Consider the following 18,795-nt stretch of genomic DNA (forward strand, 5'->3'; position numbering starts at 1 on the left):
CCTGCACAGGCTCTGTTCCTTTTTTACAGATTTGCAATAGGCAGAGTCCAAACCTTGAGACCTCTGAGAACGTGTCTTCCCAGTAAGGAAAAACCCATGGCAATTTGGGCTTGTGGGATTTGGCTACAGAGCAGTTTCAGGGCAGTCTGCTGTGTAGACTTCTGGGCTTGGACTGGAGACCAAGCTCTAGGACCAACCCAGGTGGGAGGATCAAGGAGCTCCAGCCTAAACACAGGAAGTTCACACAGCAGTGAAACAGCCCCGCAACACTAGACCTGCAAGCCCAGTTGGCTGGCACAGGCCAGAGCTGCAGGTATTTCTTTGCTGTGTAAATATACCCTGACTATCTTCCTGGAGTGTCTATCCCTGACCTACTGGATGCATGCAGAATCCACAAATTCACTCATCCCAGAAGAACGTTACACCCTGGCTACGTCTAGACTGGCATGATTTTCCGGAAATGCTTTTCACAGAAAAGTTTTCCGTTAAAATCATTTTCAGAAAAGAGCGTCTAGATTGGCAGGACACTTTTCCGCAAAAGCACTTTTTGCGGAAAAGTGTCAGTGGCCAATATAGACGCGCTTTTCCGCAAAAAAGCCCCGATCGCCATTTTCACGATTAGGGCTTTTTTGCGGAAAAGAAATCTCTGCTGTCTACACTGGCCCTTTTGCACAAAAGTCTTTCGGAAAAATACTTTTGCCCAAATGGGAGCAGCATAGTATTTCCACAAAAGCACTGATTTCTTACACTAGGAAGTCAGTGCTTTTGCAGAAATTCAAGCAACCAGTGTAGACAGCTGGCAGGTTTTTCCGGAAAAGCGGCTGATTTTCTGGAAAAACTGGCCAGTCTAGACACAGCCCCTCAGTTTACCAGTCACCCCTCAAATCACTGCTCCTCTTAACACACAGCCCTCACATGTTTTTAGTGAGAGCAAGAAGAGGTTTATTTAACAAAACTTAGATTATAGCAATACTGATTAGGAGAATTGGAAACAAAGGTATCATGTACAATAAAATCATAACACCTCTCCTACAGCCTAAACTTTCTTAACAAGTTATCCTTTGTCTAATGAAGTTTAGCTCACCTAAAATCTTACAGCAACTAACAGCCAGAGTTAGGTGTGAACTAACAAGTGGCTGCCAGCTTGCCAGCAAGGCGAAAGATGCTGGGTGTACTTCTGTACCTTATATAAAGCCAAACAATCCATTGCTTTTGCCTTTAGTCAGAACACCTCACTATTGCTTCCCTGCAGAGGTCCTTTTCTGTAGATTTCTGCAATCTCTTGATTAGTGTATTTCCGCATTTGATTAACGTTTTGCTCAGACTTAATGAGGCAGACAACACATGATTTACACATATCCAGACAGATAGATAAGCATCTCTTGCCCAAAAGAAATGTATCACCTTTGATCAGCCCCACCTTAAAAACATAAAATTTCCAGTATGCATACCTACATTTTGCAATTATGGTAATGATCAACATAACACATGCTTTTAGTAGAGTTCACTCTTTGGTGAATTGTAACATACATGGGCAGAGGGTGAAACTAGGGCTGTGGACTGGAAGCTCCCAGCCCTTCCCCTTCCGCCTGAGGCCTCACCCCCTACTGCCCAAAGCCCCATGGTAGTCAAGCTCTCCTACCACCACCACCATAGAGGCAGACCACCCTCCCTCAATCTTCCCTGGCCAGAGCACTATGGAGAGGGGGGTGGAGCGGTGTCCAGTCCCAGCTTCCGCTGCCCCTTAGAGAGCTGGCAGCACAGCCCTAGCCTTTGTGGGGCTGAATCCCAGATAGCCCTGAGGGAAACGCACTGAAGGGGATCAGAGGCTGGAGACGGAGTGTTGGCATGACTGAGCTGGCATTTGGGGAAGGCATTGTCTTCCCCTGCCTCTTCTACCCTTTGCCAGTTGGCACCAATGGGGTCCCTGGTCACAGGACTACATGTTTTGATGTCAGAAGGCATGTTGCCAAAATGCATCTGTGGCACATATCAACAGCTTACTAAAGCATCCCCTCTCGTGTATTATTTAAGAATTTTATTAATTAGAAAGCCTTTGATAGTACTCTCAGATGCCAACTTCTCCGCCATCATTTGTCAAACAGACCATAGTTTTGCATCCCTGTCCATCCTGGCTAATAACCATTGATGGATCTATCCTCCATGAACTTATCTATCTCTTTTATTGAACCCTGTTATAGTCTTGGCCTTCACCACATCTTCTGGCAAAGAGTTCCACAGGTTGATAGTGTGTTGTGTGAAGAAATACTTCCTCTTGTTTTAAAACTACTGCCTCTTAATTTCTTTTGGTAAACTCTTGAGTTATGAGGAGTAAATAGCACTTCTTTATTTACTTTCTCCATGCCAGTTATGATTTTATAGAGTTCTATCATATTACCCGTAAGTCATCTCTTTTCCAAGATGAAAAATCCCAGTCTTATTAACTCTCCCTATATGGAAGCTGTTCCTAATAATACACCTAATCATTTTTGTTGCCTTTTCTGTACCTTTTCCAGTTCTAGTGTACCTTTTTTGAGATGTGGCTAGCAGATCTACATGCAGTATTCAAGATTCATGATGGGTATATGCATGATGGGATGCAAGATGGGTATATCATGGATTCATAGAGAGGCAATATTATATTTTCTGTCTTATTATCTATCCCTTTCCTAATAATTCCCAACATTCTGTTCACTTTTTTTATTTCCACTACACATAGAGTGGATGTTTTCAGAGAACTATCCATAATGATTCCATGATCTCTTTCTTGAATGGCACAGCTAATTTTGACCCCATCATTTGGTATGTATAGTTTTGGGAATATGTTTTCCAATGTGCCTTTCATGCATTTATTTGCATTGAATTTCATCTTCAATTTTGTTGCCCAATCACTCAGTTTTGTGACGTCCCTTTGTAACTCTTCACAGTCTGCTTTGAGTAGTTTTGCATCATCTGCAAATTTTACCACCTCATTATGTACCCCTTTTTTCAAATAATTTATGAATATGTTGAACAGCTCTTGTCCCAGTATAGGCCCCAGTGGGACAGCACTATTTACTGCTCTCCCTTCTGAAAACTGTTTATTCCTACCCTTTGCTTTCTATCTTTTAACCAGTTACTCATCCAGGAGAAGATCTTCCCTCTTCTCCCATGACAGCTTACTTTGTTTGCTTAAGAGCCTTTGGGAAGAGAAAACAGAAGTATACTAAATTCACTGGCTCACCCTTGTTCATGGGTTTATTGACCTCCTTAAAGAATTTTAGTAGATCATCAAGGCATGATTCTCCTTTATAAAACCTATGTTGATTGTTCCTGAACAAAATTTGTTCATCTATGATTTGATAATTCTGTTCTTTATTGTAAAAGCGGCGAGGAGTCCTGTGGCACCTTATAGACTAACTGAGGTGCCACAGGACTCCTCGCCGCTTTTGCAGATTCAGACTAACACGGCTACCCCTCTGGTTCTTTATTGTATTTTCCTTCAGTTTGTATGTTAGTGAAAGTAAGCTTACCGGCCTGTAATTGTCAGGATCATCTGTAAAGCCTTTTTTTTAAATGTACGTTTTAGAGAACACATGACTCCAAGCTCTCTTTCTTTAATTCCTCAAAATGTGAGAAATTGCGGTTGCATTTGTTCAAATGTCTGTTTTAACCAGAATTGGATGAAGTCTAAAAAAAGAAAGGAGAGGATCATAATCCTTATGCAATTTCAAAATTTGAAGCAGTGTCCCTACTTCTCATCATTAATATTCTCCTTGCTAGACGTCTCCAGAACTATTATTCTGTGCTTTGTTTTGTCTGGTCTCGTTTTGTTTAGGTTGTCAGCTCTTGAGGGCAGGGGAAGTGTCTTATCTCTGTTTGTAATGCAGCTGGTAAAGTTATGTTGCTGTGTGTTTTGTCATAATAATAATAGCCCTGAATTTTAGTAGTAATCTGAAATGGAGTAGTATCCTTCTACGACCGAACTTCCATTCTGTGCCAAGCTTTTGGGGATAATCAAGAGTAGTACAGTTCATTTTCCTTTAAAGCTGGTTTCATACCTGGGGTTACCATGTTTTACTGATCTACCACATGGAGTCTATTGTTCAGTGATTAGAATAGAGCAGTGGTTCTAAAACTTTTTGTGCTCCGGAGCACTTTACATGCATAAAAATTTATGCAGAGCCCCAGCGGTCCACTGATTGTATGTGTTGTACCTATTGATGTTTCCAGTTTGTCAACCTTCCAGAGCACCTGGAGATGTCTCGTGGAGCCCTGGGGCTCCACAGAGCACAGTTTGAGAAACACTGGAATAGAGGATGAGGAGTCAGGACTTGAGTCCTTGCCCTGCTTTTTTGACACTGACATAGGGCATGACCTTGAGCAAGACACGTTGGCTACATCTAGACTGGCATGATTTTCTGCAAATGCTTTTAATGGAAAAGTTTTTTCGTTAAAAGCATTTGCGGAAAAGAGTGTCTAGATTGGCACGGGCGCTTTTGCGCAAAAGCACTTTTTGCGGAAAAGCGTCCGTGCCAATCTAGACGCGATTTTGCGCAAGAAAGCCCCGATCACCATTTTTGCCATCGGGGCAAAAAAAAGCATTTGCGCAAGAGGGCTTTTTCCCGAGTGGGAGCAGCATAGTATTTGTGCAAGAACACTGACAATCTTACATTAGATCATCAGTGTTCTTGTGCAAATTCAAGCGGCCAATGGACATCAGGCAAGTTTTTCTGCTTTTCATAGAATCATAGAATAATAGGACTGGAAGGGACCTCGAGAGGTCATCGAGTCCAGCCCCCCGCCCTCAAGGCAGGACCAAGCTCCGTCTACACCATCCCTGACAGATGTCTATCTAACCTGTTCTTAAATATCTCCAGAGAGGGAGATTCCACCACCTCCCTTGGCAATTTATTCCAATATTTGACCACCCTGACAGTTAGGAATTTTTTCCTAATGTCCAATCTAAACCTCCCCTGCTGCACTTTAAGCCCATTACTCCTTGTCCTGTCCTCAGAAACCAAGAGGAACAAATTTTCTCCTTCCTCCTTGTGACACCCTTTTAGATACAGGCAGTCCCCGACTTACGCGGATCCGACTTATGTCGGATCCGCAGTTACGAACGGGGCTGCCCCACAGTACACGGACTGCGGGACCTCGCGGTCCTGCCACCCGTGTACTCTGGGGCTTTCTCTGCGTCTCCCTGGTCTGCAGACCAGGAAGAAGGAGAGCAAAGCCGCGGAGGGGCTCCGGCAGCGGGGCAGCCCCGCTGCCCTCCCCCTACTTCCCCCCTCCCCCCCGCGCGGCTTTGCAAAGCCGCGGGGAAGCTGGCTTTGCAAAGCCGAGGGGGGGGGCTCAGGCAGCGAGGCAGCCCAGGCGCGCCTGGACTGCTCCGCTGCCGGCTTCCCCGCGGCTTTGCAAAGCCGGGGGGGGGGGGGGGGGGCTCGGGCAGCGGGGCAACCCAGGTGTGCCTGGACTGCTCCGCTGCCGGCTTCCCCGCGGCTTTGCAAAGAAAGAAAGCCTTTTTCAACAGATCCTGTAAACCTCTTTGCAGGAAGCATAAGGAATCTGTCAAAAAAGGCTTTCTTTCTTGACAGATCTCCCTCTAGACTGCCTCTTTTTGCGGACAAAGTACTGAGTAGGCAAAAACGGTGGCCATTTTATGCAAATTAAGCATGGGATATTTAAATCCCCGCTTCATTTGCAAGGTCGACCTGCCTAATCTGCACCCCTCTGCCGACAGAGGGATACAGTCTAGACATACCCTTGGTGTCAGGTGATGGATTACCCTTCCATGAGTGTACAAGGGGAGTACTGAGAACAAGGAGTTGCCTAGTGCTTTCCTGAGAGACAGTGCCTCCTGTCATTCCCCAAGAGGAGGAATAGCTCCACACTGGCCTCAATGCCAGCCTGTGCTATAATGGCACAATTCAGCCTTTACCCCTCCTTGTGCCTCAGTTTCCCATCTGTTTTAATAATGGTAGCATCCATTGCATAGCTAAGATAGGTGTAATATTATAATGATTTTAGGATTTAACACAAAGCTGTTGAAGAATTAATACCTGTAAGAACTCTGGATAGACAGAAAAAGTACAAGGTTTTATTATCAACAGGAGGGAGAGCTCAGTGGTTTGAGCATTGGCCTGCTAAACCCAGAGTTGTGAGTTCAATTCTTGTGAGGGGATTTGGGGCAAAAACTTGTCAGGGATGGTACTTGGTCCTGCTGTGAAGATAGTGACCTGGACTCAATGACCTTTCAAGGTCCCTTCCAGTTCTAGGAGATAGGCAATCTCCATTAATGTATTTATTTTAACAGTACAGCTACAGCAATGTAACTTATAGCATGGACAAAGCTATTTTAATGTAGCTCCATCTTGCTAGTTCAGGTATTCATGCATCCTTCTATCTGTGCATATTTTAATCTTTTAGACTTGAAGAGTTGTTCCTTCAAAACGGTCCTTCAGAAGCATCTAGTGGTTACAGTTCAGTTTCGGTTTAGGGCTGTGAAATTTGCAACCACATTTCCAGATAAAAGTTTTTTAAGGCACCATAAACCAGTGTTTTATAAATTACCATGCCTTGGTTACCACGATGCTTACAAACAACAGTGGTTAATGTGCTTACTGAACTGCTCTGTACGGTCATGGTTTACTAAAGCAAGAGCAAACCTAACAATGCCGGTCTTATTACATTCAGAATAGTGCAAGAGTGCATTGGCTAGCAAAATGCCTGACCTTGTTTCAGTTCAGAATTTGCATGCTGTTCTCTGTTGACAGAACTCCTTTCAGGCTTATTGACAGGAACTTACTCCCTCAAATTGTGGAGGATGATTATTTAAATAAGTTACAGGGCAGTTTGCTCTTTATCCAACAAAGGCAGGAATGCAGTTTTATCTCCTGGGATCTCTGATCTTATGTATTTTGGTTGTTCTTGAGGAAATAAAGACAAGGGCTGGACAGTGCTGTGAATAGCGTTGCTTTAAAATCCTCCAACCAATGCACTGTTCTACAATCAGCTCAGCCGGCAAAATGTTTTCAAAACATAAGCCAAATGCAAGTCTCAATAATGCAGATAGGTTTGCACCAACAACTGTGCGTAGTGTGGAATACCTCGTCATTCACTGTGTACCATGCTAGTGTACTAAGTAATTTTAAATTCACCTTTCAAGTTACTTAGAAGTAACCAAATGCCACGTTTTAACAGGTGCATTCTGGTTCTCAAGATTTGACTCTCAATTTGCTCTGCAAACTGTTGTCCCCTATTCCATTGCCACCTCCTCCCATTTCACAGAAACAGCACATTCTCTCCATCTATCTGCTTCACTGGAAATGCTTCCATAGTTTTAAGTGTTAAGCTAAAAGTCAAGAGCTTGTTACTAAGACTGCTTGTACTTCTTCCTGTATGTTCTTTTGGCGGCTGGAGTTCATTTTTCTTTGCTGAGTGTACCAGCAAGAAGCAGAATCATCTGCTATGAAAAAGGTGGCCACACTATTCCCTGCAAATCTGATATTAGACAAAAAATATATTAAAAAAACTTTTTAAAAAGACAGACTTTCTAAAAGCACAGCAAAAGTCTAAAGATAAAGTTTTCAGCTAGCAATTTAAGAGAAAGATTAGATGGTTAACAGTTAGCAACTACTGTACCTTTAATCGTACTTAGCCAGGTCCTCTAGGTGAGGCAGAAATGCCAGACAGGCCAGTCTGACTTCCCTGAGTTCTTTGACATTTATGTGTAACCTGCGTTCATCAGGGGACCACATACCTTGGGTCCTCAGGTTTGAGAGATGGGCTCCCCATCTGACATCTGATGCGTCCGTCACCAGTCATCCTGATGGGGTTTGTCTGGTAAACAGGACTCCGTGGCACACCACCTGTTCCTGGAGCCACCAATCCAGAGACTGGAGGACAGCCTCCGGTATCATGAGGAGCTCGTCCAGTGGTGCATGGGCTGGGTTGTGGACTGAGGCTAGCCACTCTTGGAGGTGTCGTAAGTGCAGCCTGGCATGTTGTATTACGAAGGTACATGCTGCCATTTGACCTAAGAGTCTCATACAAGTGCAGGCTGTCATGAGCAGCGCAGCCCTGAGGCCCTCTATTATCACTCTGATGCTCATGAACCTGGCTCTGGGCAGGGATGCTTTCACAACTGTCGAGTCCAGATGCATCGAGTCCAGATGGAAATCTTCAGTGTCCATACAAGTACATGCTAATAATTGCACACACAGACATTATACAAACACATGAACAGCGTACATAGGATTATCAGATAATAAGCTTCGATTCAATACCTCACATGGCCCCCTTCTATACCATTTTTGGGGCCAACACCCCCACCTATGGGTGCATCAGTGATCTGGCTGCTCCCCTCAAGATCCAGCAACGTGACAGGAGGCGATACCTAAACCTGTCCATTGACGATAGCGTGTTATACGCATATCTGCTTAGCATAACCTGTTGGTTTGCAATGTGGAGTTGGAGCCCCCCTGTTGCATAGGCTTTTCTGCCCAGTAGGTCCAATTTTTTTGGTTCCTTGCTCTTAGGCAAAGGACTTGTGGTGGTCTTGCCTCTCCTTTTGACCTGCTGCTTGGGCCACGAGCAAACCTGGGGTTGGATGGGAGTAGAGGTGTTCATGACCTGTCTGTGGGACAAAGTAACGCCTCTCCACCCCTTTTTGGGTAGGAGGGATCGAGGCTGGTGTGTGCCACAAAGTCTTAGCCAACTTGGACATTGTCTTATTCAGCGGCAGTGCCACCTTGGCTGGAGTGTCTGCTGTAAGAATGTCTACTATGGGGTCCAGGTCCTCAGCCACCTCCTCCGCCTGCACCCCAAGGTTAGTTGCCACCCAGCGAAGCAATTCTTGATGCACCCTGGCATCCATGGCTGGCATCGCCGGGGCTGGTTCAGCTAGTGCTTCATCCGGTGACGACGATGAGGACTGAAGGGGAAGAACCTGTTGATGCTCGGTGGTTATTGGTGGGGGAACTTGCGGAGCCTCTTGTTGCCGACCTGGCCACCTCTGTGTAGGTCAAACAACCTGCCTCCGACTCTTCTGGTCTGGTCAGAGGGGTCGCAGATGGAGTGCCCCTTGGCTGTGCCAGAACCAAGGCATGCACGAATGGTTGCAGCCTCTGGGCCTGGTGGTTTGCCCAGTGGGTCCAGAAGGGCCCCTGTTGATGAGGCTTCCATTATGGTTGCCAGGATTTGGAGGGAAGTCAGGCTGTGTTGGCGGGACCGGTATGATGATCAAGACCGGTGCTGGGATCTTGACCTGGATTAAGACCGCCCTGAGCATGCTGACTCGGCCTCCGACTCAGAAGAGTAGTCTGAAGCTGACCAGGGTGGTGCCGTGGATGGTACCGAGGAGCGGCAGGATGACATGTGCCTTGGCATTGCTGATGGCTTGCCTCTATGAGTTGACACGGATCCTAGACCTGGCGGTGCCGGTGGCAGCATCAGTGCCAGTTTATGTGCCAGTGGCACCATGGGATAAGACGCTCCCATAGTCATTTGTGCCAGGACAAGTGGAGCCACCATCAGTGGTACCAGGGTCAATAAGGTTCCTGGTGCCGGCAAGATTGATGCCAGTTGGATCTGCAGTACCATATACACAAGCAGTACTGTTGTCAACGGTACCGATGACAAATGTGGTACTGTAAGTGGTGCCGGAGCAAGTATCAGTGCCAGCATAAGTGACAGTGTCGGCGCCGGTGCTAGCGTTAGTGTTGATGCTGGTGCCGGTGTTAGCATCGGTGCCATGGACCAGTGTGGCACCATGGTAGGAGGTGGAACTGGCCCAGCCTCAGTACAGGCGCCGAGCTTGGGGCTAGTCGTGGTTGCACTGATGGTGGACTTGACTCTGGTGCCAGAAGTGGGGGATGTCGACCCTCATCCGTGACCAGCCCCAGGGCCGAGGTGAGCTACATCAGCTCCCATGCCACATCAAAAGCCTCTGGCGTTGACGGTTGATGGAGCTGCTCTATTACCAGCTAACACACTGGACCCTCCATGTGCTTCATGCTCAACCAGTGCCAGCGTGGCTCGGGAGTGTCCTGGTGAGGGCCCTCAGCCAGGTGCCCATCCTTATGGGCCATTTCTTGCTGAGGACCTTCCCATATGCTCCTTTGTCAAATGCACCGGGAATTGAGATCAGTGCCTCGATGATGAAGGCCTTGACAGTGCCAGTTGTCTTGGTGCCACCGACAGTTCTCTGATGGACGCTGGTGTACTGTGGACGCTTGATGCCGCTTCCAGTACTGCTGCCTGAAGAGCTGACTCTATTAAGAGGAGCTTCAGGCAGGAATCACATTCCCACTTGGTTCTGGGCTTGAAGCTCCTACAGATCTGGCAGCTGTCCATATGGTGATCTACTCCTAAGCACTTCAGACAGGCGTTGCACTAAGGGAAGAACAACTAGATAGATAAGCGCTCCAGCTACCATCACTGGTGGTAAGAAGGAACTTAAGGAGTAGAGGGCGAACAGGGATATATATGCACCACTATACCAGCGCCACTCCAGGGGGCTCCCTGGCTGGCCCGATGGGTTTTGCTAAGGGAAAAAGCTCTAGAATCTGTGCGCACAGTGTGTGCACACCTGACTGGAATGGACATGAGCAGGCACTCGAAGAAGAACTACTTGTAACTGCAGTCCTCTAAGGGAGTTTAGGAATGTTTTAAACAGATAGGGGCAATCTAACTATACAAAGATTTTCAGTGGGATTATACAAATAAAGATTAAATTACACCAGAACCAAGTTTTTACAATGTAGGGCTGCCTTTGCACTGTTTTGCTTTTGAGGGAAGATGATCAGCACTTTTTTACCAAATACAACATGAGTCAGCATTCATACCTGAGAGAAGCTCCCTTACTGCCCCCTCTCCCACTCCATCCTGGCCCTTGAAATAGGTTGCAAGGATGACTGTCCACAGGAGAAGCCATGTCAGCTAGCAAAGAGCTAGAGGAGAGCCAGATAGGATTGCCAGGTGTCCGGTATTGACCTGGACAGTCCAGTATTTTTACCTCCTGTCCAGTAAAAAAAAATTCAGAAAATACCGGACACCTAAAATGTCCGGTATTTTCTGTTTTTTTCTCTGCCAGGAGGCGAAAATACTGGACACCTGGCAACCCTAAGACACACTCAGCAACCGGGCCCAACCCCCCCGGGTCCCTGACACCCCCCGCCCCCAGACCCTCTGCTTACCTGGTTCCACAGGGAAGCTACATTCTGGCTTGATCAAGAAAACAAAATGGCAGCCGGCAAAAAGCCTAAAGACCAAGGGGAAGGAATGCTTTCCCTGGGTCTTAGTGCTCAACCACTCCCCTGTTCCTATCCCTATTCTGACTCTGCACGCTTTGAAAGGGGCCATGCTGTTTTAATGCTGGGGTTTTTTTGGGGGGGGGGTTCTCAACAACTTTGGTCTCCCCTCTTTCCTCCCTCCTCCTCAACAGAATTTTTTCCCTGGTGTTTTTTTTAGGGGAAGGTGTTCGGTATTTTTGGTTAAACCATCTGGCAACCCTAGAACCAGAGTGTACACGTAAGTAGCACAGATGACTATTCTCCCCTCCCCAGCAAATTCTCAAGATCCATGAAAATCTCAAGGGATCTTGGTGAGTAATGGAGGCAAAGGAAGGCATTGCCTTCCCAAAATTGCCTATGCTGCCCAGCCACGTAGGAGAGGCTGCAGCCAGACTCCCTAGTGGCTGGGGAAGGTTGAGGCTGCGCTGTGCGGCAGCCCCAGCCCAGAGCTGAGGATGGACCTAGCTTGGCTTGTGGGGGGAGCTTGTGAAGGGGTATGGTCTCCGTGAATGGCGTGTGGCTTTGGGCAGAAAGGGTGGGGCTTCAGCTTCCTTCCCTAGCTGGGCCTTCACCTGCTGCCCATGGATCTTTGGGCCTTAAGTCTGAACTCTCGGATTTTTGCTATTTATCAGAACGATTAAGAGGAAACTCTACAAGGGATGTTGTTTTTTTCTGATCTTGGCAGTGTCCCAAAGGTGCTTGAATTCTTGAAGAATATATCAGGAAAAGGGAGATAAAAGATATGAGCATTGTATCTTTGGGTCCCATAAAACTTCAACTAAATGAAAAAAACCATAACACCCTGAGGACAACATTGCACATCATAGGCTAATTGTCTATCAATCACATGACTTTACACTTCAGCCAAGTGGCCAGAAGGAATCAGAAATGTAACAGATAAAATCAAACTGAATTCTGCGTGAATTGTAGGGCGTGCTATTGAAATAGATAGTCGGAGCTCTTCAGTACTTAGTAACATTCACTGCTTGGCTAAAGTGTACTAAAAACAAGATTTCAAAGGCAGTAGATTCCATAAGGACTGAATGTTTCCTCTGCAATACAGAACAATTAAAATAAATAGCACAGGATAAGAGTAGCAAATGACAATGATCAATCAATATAAATGTTGTAGAGGCAGAAGGAAAACCACAACCCAGCATCAGTGATATGCTGGTCAGCAGGGATGTCTGAGAAGCCAAGCTCTCAAAAGCTTTCATTCCTAATGTGCAGTAAAAAAAAAAGTAGGGCTAGCATAGGTATTGCCAAGGGAGATTACATCACAGATAGGCTGAAGAATGGCTGTATTAGGAAAAGAGTGTATCCACCGTTAGGGTAAATAGCTTTATTGCAATACCACAAAAAATGACAACTACACTTCTATAGATCCTTTCACTTAAGGAAATCAAAGCATTTTACAAGTGCTCGTAAATTAGGCCTTATAATACCCATGTGAGGTAGGTTTATCTCTGACAGGGAAACCAAGGCACAGCCATGCTAATACCAACATTTTCAAAAGTATCTATTAATGTTAGCAGCCAACTTAAGACTCTTAAGGTCTCATTTTCAGTCATTCTGAACACCCCCGTCTCCTGATGATTTCAGTTGGCTACCACCTCTGATAACCTAGCACTGAGTCTTACACTGACTTTGTGTCAAATCCTACATCTGAAGAGGACACTTGAAAATTTTGGGTCAAGTGGCTTGCTGCAGTGCACAACTTCTATGGGAAAAGTAAGAGGAAGCAACAGGAAGACCAAGGACAGGATAGGCCCATTGCTCAGTGAGGAGGGAGAAACAGTAACAGGAAACTTGAAAATGGCAGAGGTGCTTAATGAGTGAGGAATGGTATGGTTGCTCCTGAGGCACTGAAGCATAAATCAAGTGATACAAAAAAAGTTTTTAAGGATCTAAGTTATGAGGTAAGGCTGCAGTTCTCAATGTAGTGCACCTAGCTAAAACTGAGGGTACATCTAGACTGCAGAGTTTTTCTGGGATCCTAGAACAACATTTTTCCAGGATACTGGAACAAAATTTCAGAAAAGCAGATGCGTTTTTCAGCATTCCTGTAAACCTCATTCTACAAGGAAGAAGGGATGTTCTGAAAGAGGCTTTTTTCCTGACATTTGGCCCAGTGTAGACGGGCCAAATTTTGGAAAAGCCTCTTTCAGAAGAAAAGCGGAAGAAGATACGCAAATTGCAGTTCACAATTTGTGTATATTTTTCTGACTTTTCTTTGTAGTCTAGAGACAGCCTGAGCAAGAATCTAAGGACTAGGGCTGCATACTTAGCTTCAAAAAAGATTTGTGAGTGCTCATTCAAATACATTTAATAGATTTTCTCAGAGTATTTTTCATATGCAAGTAGCTACATTTCCCAACCAGTTCTATAGTCATCATCCATGCATTATGTAAAGTGCAAACTAATTTACCCCATCTTGGGTTTCACTTTATTAACAAACAAAACAAGAAGATGCATAAAGACCATCAGACTAAGTCACTGCTATTAGGATTCTCACATCCTCAATGCTAGCTCCCTTTAGAGCCCATCACAATGCTTTTACATGCTGGTTGATTAACCTTTACCTGTCTCAGAGTCAGCAAACCCCCTGTTAATTTTCCCAGCAGAATCAACACCTGCTAACAGCGTGGGAGAAGAGAGTTGTTGTTTTCAGAAATGTTCGTGGATAAGTGTCACAAATCTTTGTGCAAGTATCTACTGAATGAAGATTCATGGCCTAAGCATGTAGTGGCCATATTTAAATCAGTTAGACAGCCCACCTCTGATTTTTCAGTTGCTTTGGACATTCAGGAGAAACAGTGCTATGTTGATTAATTGCACACCACCACCGTTTGGATGCATCTCGACAATGGTGCTATTTTGGGATACTTCTGGTATCCCGAAATAGCGTTTTCTGCCTTTTGACAGCGTGCCCGTTATTTTGAAATAGCTTTCAAAACAGGCGAGCTATTCTGATGTTCCTATAAACTTCGTTCCACAAGAATTAAGGGATGTTTCGGAATAGCTCTCTGTTTTGAAATTAACTTGAAATTGCGTAGCTTATTTCGAGCTAAGGGAGCAGGGTAGACACACCTTCTCATGCCACAGTTTCCAGTTGCTGCAACTATTTCATGTACAACCAATAATCTGTAATAACGTCATACCATGTATTTGTTCAGATTGAAAATGTAGGTCCTGATCCTGCTCAGCTTGGTTAGCAAGAGTAGGGGTTCCCAGATGGCTTAACAAAAAATACTGGACACATTTAATCTCAGATGGGGGGGACTGTCCAGGAGGGGAGCAGGGCTGGCCGGGAGGAGGTGGTGGGGGAAACTGGCCAGCAGGAAGCAGGGCTGGCATGGGGGTGAGGAATTGGGGGGCAGCGAGGCTGGCCGGGGGTGGGGAGCAGGGCGAAAGAATCGGCTGGTGGCGAGCGGGATTGACCTGGGCGCACTCAGATCCTGGGGCGCTGCCCATCCCGCACATGGTCCCGTCAAAGCACTAGTGAGTCCAGCCCCGGAGATTCCATCCCGCCCCGGCCGCACCCCCCATCGCGTAGTTGCGTACTGCCTGGCTGGTAGACACACTCATGCAGCGTGAGTGTGTCTACCAGCCAGCCAGTTCGCAACTTCGTACTGATACTCCTTGTCACGTATCCGCTTCCCCTCCCCGGGGAATGTGGGATCAGGGCGCCCTTGTTAGCCGCACAAGGGCTTCGATCCCGAGTTTATTCTAGGCTCGTGAGTCGCCGAAGGGCCTACCCACATACCGGGGTCGGACCCCTGAGCACGGGAGCCCCTCCCTCTTGAGCCAACGGTCCTTCCCCCACAACTATCGGCTAACGGGCTGGAGTCCATTCCCACTTTGGGTGGCCCTCGTCCCCGCGTAGCCCAGAGTTCAGCAGTGGGAGGTGAGAAAAACAAAAGAGTTTAAATCCATGTCCTGCCTTTTCGTCTCTCTCAATAGTCACTTTTGGGTTGAGTAGGGGAACTCGGGCCCTCCCCTGCTCTCGAGCTCCAGCCCCAGGACCCTAAGGTAAGGTTGAGTAGACCTTACCTGAATGGTGAGCCCCACGTCAATCATTCACCACCCCTCTCGGGGGTTAGTCACCGTCCCGTACGACACCCCCGTCCTGGAACTGCTTCCTACAAGCTTAAATGCTCCGCCGCCGAATCTCTCTCCTGGGGGCGAGAGGCTGCCACTCCCGTGCCAGTGGAGGAAGCCCCCGTTTCGATGTCAGCTTCCTGGAATCTTCGTTCCTCTTCGTGGGCCGACTGGCTCTGGTGTCCCCAGCGGTTCCTGCCTCCTCGGCTGTCCCAAAGTGTCCAGCCACTTCCTCCCTGGCAGTCCCGGCACGTCCGGCCGCTTTCTCTCCGACTGCCCCAGCGCGTCTGGCAGCATCCTTCCTGGCTGCCTCTGCGCACCCGGCGGCTCTCTCCCCGGCTGCCCCGGTGCATCCATTGGCCCTTCCTGCACTCAGCTGAGCCGGCACCTCTTTTGAACGCGGTGCACAGCTCAGGGCGCATGCGCAACAGTGCCGGGGGGGAAGGGGGCTGCGCCGGTCAGATCCCAGGCTGGGAGCCTCTGGCACTTCCACTCCCCAGAGGAGGGATGGGCCCAGCCCATCACACTCCTGATAATAATACAATTTACCTAATAAGAAAATACCGGACATTTTATATGTCCGGTATTTTCTCAATTTGTTTCCCGGACTGAATCCTCAAATACCGGACTGTCCGATTCAAAATCGGACACCTGGCAACCCTAAGCAAGAGCCCCACTGCAGTACCATTTAATTAACTTCATTTCCTGCCTGTGTATGGAGTGCTGATTTGGGGGCTTAACAATAACCCTCTCCACACACAATCATTTACATTATCTAACTTTCTAGGACTATAAATAAGCTATGAGGGCCTATGCCCCTTGAGAAAACCCACTTAGATCCTGTGGACACTAAGTAATGGTATGAGGCCCTGTGCCCTGTCTGCAGGGTATCCTGGGAGCAAAGAGAGCAGGAGAGAAGACCTGGCCTCTAAAGAGGAGCCGAGGCCTGTTTGCTATAGCTAGTGCACATTTGTTTTTATTCCATGCCGTAAAGAGCAGTGGTGTACATACACACTTGCTAGTGCATTATATAGCAATGTTCATTAATACAATCCATTTTTAAACCAGTTTAGTTAAATCATTGCACAAACTGGGTGTAGGTAAGATTTCTCCTTCTTTACAAAAGTGCAGGCAAGCTGAGCACCAACACGGGCAAGTTCTTCTCCCACATACTTACATGGGCAGATCTGTTGAACTTAGCAGGTGTTTTAAGTGCAGGTTTATTGCCAGATGGGGCCTTTAGTGGGTCACAATTCAGAAAGAATAAATGGACACAAATCAGATATCAGGAATGGCAATACACAAAAACCTGTAGGAGAACACTTCAATCTCCCTGGACACATAGTAGCAGATTTAAAAGTAGCCATCCTGCAACAAAAAAACTTCAAGAACAGACTTCAAAGAGAAACTGCAGAGCTACAATTCATCTGCAAATTGGATACTATCAGTTTAGGATTAAACAAGGACTGTGAATAGCTAGCTAACTACAAAAGCAGTTTCTCCTCTCTTGGTGTTCACACCTCCACATCAGCTGCTAGAAGTGGGCCTCATCCTCCCTGACTGAATTGACCTCGTTATCTCTAGCCTTACTCTTGATGGGAACTCTTTTCTTATGCCTACATATTTATACCTGCCTCTGGAATTTCCACTACATGCATCTGACAAAGTGGGTCTTTGCCCACGAAAGCTTATGCTCCAATAAATCTGTTAGTCTATAAGGTGTCACAGGACTTCTCATTGTTCTTGCAGATTCAGACTAACATGGCTACCTCTCTGGTACAATTCAGAAAGCATTGTTTCTCATTACAGCTTGGAATGTGTTTAAAAATTAATTCATTGTAAATCAATTTTTTTAAACTGGTAGAGAGGAGAAAAGCCAGATGGAGCTTTGGAGCTAACACGCAAAAATCTGCTCTCTGATGTCTGTGATGTTGCTACAAAAAGAACAGTTTGGAGGGCATGGTTCCAAAGTCTTCATCAAGAAGTTCCTCCAGGCTTCACTATGACACAAACATGCTGATGGAGATCCACTAAAACACAAGCATTTAAAATTGAGCACTGAGAACACCTTTGCCAATGGTGAAGGCAGGGGTAGAAGTAAGACTCTTGGGACTTACTTCTGCATTCTGCACTGGGTCTGGAATCCTCTGCAAGGGAAGGTCCACTCTGGCTCCAGAAGGGGCAGGGCCTTGGACGGAAGGGCTGAGGGCCAGTCAGTTCTTCCCGGGTGGCAGCTGGGATACCCAGGGCTCCTGCAGAGATTTGAAGGGCCTGGCCTGGGGCTTTCAGATGTTGCCACAGTGGCCAGGAGTCCCCGGAACTTTTAAATTGCTGGGCCCCAGGGCAGCTGCCCCTTTTGCTCCCCCATCAGTGGCACTGCCATGGCAGGGCTGCATAGGGTTGCTAGGTGTCCAGAATTCACCTGGACAGTCCAGTATTTTTGCCTCCTGTCCGGTAAACAAATTCAGAGAATACCTAAAATGTCCAGTATTTTCTGATTTTTTCCCCTGGCTACGAAGCGAAAATACTGGGCACCTGGCAACCCTACAAACACTCAGCACCCGGCCTCCCACCCCTCCTCTGAGCCCCCCGGCTCCCAACACCCCCAGCCCCCCAACCCCAGCCCACATGCTTACCTGGTTCCGCAAGGCTGCAGGCGCAAAATTGCTGCCGACCAAGGGGAAGCTTCCCCTGGGTCTTAGTGCTCAACCTTTCCCCTGTTCCTATCCCTGCACTCACTATTAAAGGGGACATGCTGTTTTAATGCTGTTTTGTTTTATTTATTTATTTATTTATGCTCAGCTTTGGTCCCCACCCCATTTTTTTCCCCTTCAACAGAATTTTTTCCCTTTTTTTTTTGCGGGCGGGGGGGGGGGGTGTTCAGTACTTTTGTTTCAACCATCTGGCAACCCTAGCTGGCAACCATAGGGGTGGGGCAAGCAGAAGGAGGAGTAAAAGGTCATCCAAGTTTAGGTTAGCCCGGCAGCCAGTTCTTATTGGAGTGCCGCACCAGCCCACTTTCATCTCCAGTGCGGGGGACCAACAGACTCACCAGGCCACTGGCAAAGCAGCGGGGGTGGCTTTGATTCTCAAGAAGGGGTGGGGCTTTAGGCAGAAGGGACATGGCTGGGGCTAGCTTCCCACAGGCTGCTTCAGCACCTCCTGGAGTATGCCACACCTACCCCCCTGCAGCCCTCAGTGTTGCCTGGAGCATGCAGTGTGGGGCTCCAGTGGCAATTTAAAGGGCCCAGGGTTCTGGCCGCTGCCACACTATTGGTGGTGGCTGGGAGACGCAAGCTCTTTTGAATCACCAGGCCCCGGGGTATTTGCCCTCTATACCTTGTAAACAGCCCTGCCTCCATGTGAAGTATTTGTATAATATCCCAGACTGACTGACAGATATCAACTAAAACCTCTAGAG

Source organism: Pelodiscus sinensis, chromosome 2 (genome assembly GCF_049634645.1).
Source record: "Pelodiscus sinensis isolate JC-2024 chromosome 2, ASM4963464v1, whole genome shotgun sequence".
In the NCBI taxonomy this organism is placed as follows: Eukaryota; Metazoa; Chordata; order Testudines; family Trionychidae; genus Pelodiscus; species Pelodiscus sinensis.